Here is a 3,792-nt window from a genome sequence, read left to right as displayed (position 1 = left end):
AAATTTAAAGAGAGTTTGATTTTTAAATTTTATATAGCAGTTCTCTTTCTAATTACTGAGCAACACTATGTTATCTAGTGAAACTACTCTTGAACATTAACAATATTTTGTCTTGTCTTGTTGACATGGAAGACTGGAAGGTTTGTGATTTGTGAAAAGTCACTAGAAAGAGCCTTGGAAAAGATAAGATAGATTTGAAGATGTGCTTTGAAATACTCACCTGCTGGTGTGCCTAGAGAGCATGGCAAATAATCTTCCTCGACTTGTTCTGAAGACAGAACAGTTGTCCTCCAGAAATGTGGAGTGGGGCTGTGGCAGGGAGATTGGCTTAAACATGAGTCATTGCTCTCCTTTGGTATTGGCTGGTGTGTTCACTGTACTATCTTTAATATTACAAAGTCACCTTTCGCTTTTATTTTTGCCATACCTACCATTGTTTTAGCTATAAGAAAGAAAAATATTCAGGTTATTTTATCTCCTTCTATTCAGAATATTTATGTTATATTATCTGAAAAACAAAGTGCCAAGTTCTCCGGGGCTTTCAGCAGTCTAACAGTCTACCTTTTTTTTTGTTGTTGTTGTTGTTCAGATTCTAGGAAAAGGCTCAGTTGAGCCTGAGGCAGAAAGAAAGAACATAAACAGAGATGTAAAGTGGCCACACTGTAGATAACCCTTCTCAAAACTGGAAGATGGTCAGTGATGTTCCCCAAACATCATTAGCAACATCTAGATAACTCATTAAAAATGAAATTTTCAATGCCATTTTGCTTCTATGCTCCCCGACACTTGCTTCTGATATTGATAGATTCACAGTGGGAACCAGGGTTCTGCTTCCAAAGAATCACCCCAGAAACCCACTGTGAGACACTAGCCCAGATTATCTCTGTCTCACGGTCTCTAATCATAATTTACTGGAAAGTCATGGGTGTGAGAAAGTGTCTGGGAAAATAAATATTTTTCATAAAACCCCAATCATTCATTTTTGGTATTTCCTAGAATGATTCGTTATCAGTGTCCAGAAGTTAGGATGGTTTAACATCTGTTTCTTTCCTGTTCTCATGATGAGATGAAAGCATGAAAATATTGCATATCTACTACATTGTAAGAGAGAATTAATGCTACCAACAGGAAGTTTTTTTTTCTTTCTTGTAGATATTCTATTTATAAGAACTGGAAACCATACAAGAATGGGGATCTTCAAAATCTACAGGATCACTATGGACTCCTTACCAACACTTCAGGGACATTATTGTCAGAAAAGATGATCCCAGTGGCCTCAGTCAACTTGAGATTCCATAACTGGGAATGTGTGGAAGATAAATAAATATAAAACAGGGAGAGGAAGCGAGAAAGAGAGAATATGGCTGAAGGAAAGGGGTATGGGAAATAAGAAGGAAACGGAGGGCAGTATAAGATATTTCTGTGGATGGAGTTAGAGTCACCTGCTTCTCCCTTAATTGTTTGATGTAATGGGAACACAGCAACTCGAGATTAGGAGGGATGAACTTCCGGTCCAAAAATCATCGTAAAAGCAATTGTTTCAGTGCACATCTGTTACTGGACTCATAGACAGCAAACCTTGCAAGTGTGTTGCCTGTGTGCTTCTCTGATAAATATGTGTGATGTTTAACAAAATGGAAAGAGCGGATTGTGTAGTAGATGCAAGAGTTGTAAAGAAATACAAAGCCGTGATGCTGAGTGGGGAGATGGAGAAATAGCTGAAAGATGGTCATTGTTGTCACTTGAGAATTACTAAATATGAGTCTCAGAGGAGTCACTGAAAGGAAAGTTGACATAAATGAAAAGAAGGAGTTGAAGGTATCCTGGAGGAAGTGGCCCTGGCTAAGAAAGCTCACACTAAAATCTCCTGGAAATATTTCAAGACAAACAATAAAACATTCACTTTACTGGTACTTAGAGAGGTTAATGACCATCTTCCATGATGATAAGATCTTGTTTACATTGTTAGTTGGATGATAGCAATCAGGTATGACTCAGACATTTTTTTCTTTCTTGAGACAGTATCTCATTATGTAGTTCTGTCTGTCCTGGAACTCTCTGTGTAGTCCAGCTGGCCCTCACACAGAGATCCACTTGCCTTTCTTCCTGTGTGCTGGGATTAAAGGCATGCATATGCCCAAGTTGCCCTATTCATTCAACACTTTCATCTAAATGCTTGGCCAGACAAGCTAGCAAAACCACCAAGATCATTCTGTCAGCCATATATATATATACAAGCAGATCAGAAAAAACTACTTCTGCCATGCAGATCCCACCTGGCAGAATTTCATCTGCCACAACCTGTCCCTGAACAAGTGCTACATTAAAATGCCTCGAGAGAAGGATGAACCTTGAGAGGAGGGCTTCAGTCCTGTTGACCCTCAGTATGCAGAGTGCCTGCTTAGTTTAGCTGGGCCTTCAGGAAGGAAGCAGAGGCTGCCACCAGCACACATCTACCCTGATTTTGCCTGCCAAGCCACAAAGGACTCCAGCACTTCTCCATGGGGTGGGCCTTTGACTATGAACATGGAGGTCTAGCACCTGTTAAAGGACTGTGAGGAGGCCACAAGGGAGTTGGGTTGGAGAACAGTGGAGGGCAGGCTAGGGCATAAGTGCTAGCAGTCACTACCTAAGAGGGTAGCTGAGGTCCTACTGACCCAGGAGGGTGAACTAGAATACTTCAAAGGCAGCTTTGACAGGGAGGCCATCTTCCAGGCTGGTGCTCCGGCTGAGTAGTTGAGCTCACCTGAGGCCCTGAGGCTCTACCCCTCGCTGAGACATGGAGCTTACTGTCCAGGCTGTTCACAGCTCGGTCTTCAGTGAGACATTCCTGGCCTCATCCTTCCTCCAGCATCCTGTCCCTAGAGCCCTTCTTTGAAGCAGAGGATGCCACACTGGCCGCTGACCTGTAGGACTGGGCCAGTGTGGGTGCCATCTTGTAAGAGATCAAGCTCTACTCTATCTCCACACAGTGCCCAAGTCAGGGCTCAGAACTGAACCTCAAAACAGGCTTGTGAACATCTTAGCAGCTGGATAGGGACAGGGACAGGTCTCTGAAAGTTGGTTCCATGAGACCACACCTGCCTCCTCGTGGCATGGATGCCCTCATATGCAAGCCCAGAGGAATGAGGGGACTATGACAAAATCTATGCCTCTCCCTCATCAGCAACAATGTTTCATTAACTCATTTCACCCAAAATCAGGAAAAATCACCCCGATCTTACACCCACCCTACCCTACCTGCTCCTTGTACTGTGAAACCTGAGGCCTGGAGGGATTCTGCCAGGCCAAGGAGGAGCTAAATAGGGCCTTCATCAAAGCTCCATTTCATCTCCCGACTCTGCTTCCTTTGGCCCAGAAAGCTCTGAGGTACAGCAAATGCTAATTAGATGACAGCAAATTAACACCCTGGAGGGCCTTCAGGCAAAGTTTCCTCTGGAGACCTAGCAGCCTAGGCTAAGGAGGGTGGAGGCAGGAGACACTGGGAAAGGAACAGAGAAAAAGAAGTCAGAAATGGAGTTGGCAGCAAGGTGGAGCAAGATGGTCTCTATGGCCCCTGGGGTCTTTTGCTGTCCCTATCACCAGCATACACGAGACTGCAAGCCTTTGAGCCCATTTTGAGGCTGAGAGCAACCAGAATTGGGGGTTTGGGGTGCTTTGAGAAGGGACAACTAAGCTGCTAGGTTCAGGGGAGAGGCTAGTATGGTGTATAGTTATAGCTAAGACTTAGCTGGAGGAATGCCCAGCACACTGGAAACTCTGGGATCAGGAAGCAGACAGCTCTATGACTCT

General features: G+C 43.9%; 1 pseudogene; it reads left to right on the top strand.

Moving 5' to 3' along the window:
- The first annotated feature begins 241 nt into the window (after positions 1-241).
- Positions 242-2,942, top strand: LOC127216309 (forkhead box protein J1-like; annotated as a pseudogene).
- Positions 2,943-3,792: the final 850 nt, after the last annotated feature.

The sequence above is a fragment of the Phodopus roborovskii genome, unplaced genomic scaffold (assembly GCF_943737965.1).
Source record: "Phodopus roborovskii unplaced genomic scaffold, PHOROB, whole genome shotgun sequence".
In the NCBI taxonomy this organism is placed as follows: Eukaryota; Metazoa; Chordata; class Mammalia; order Rodentia; family Cricetidae; genus Phodopus; species Phodopus roborovskii.
This window is presented reverse-complemented; position numbering and strand designations above follow the sequence as displayed.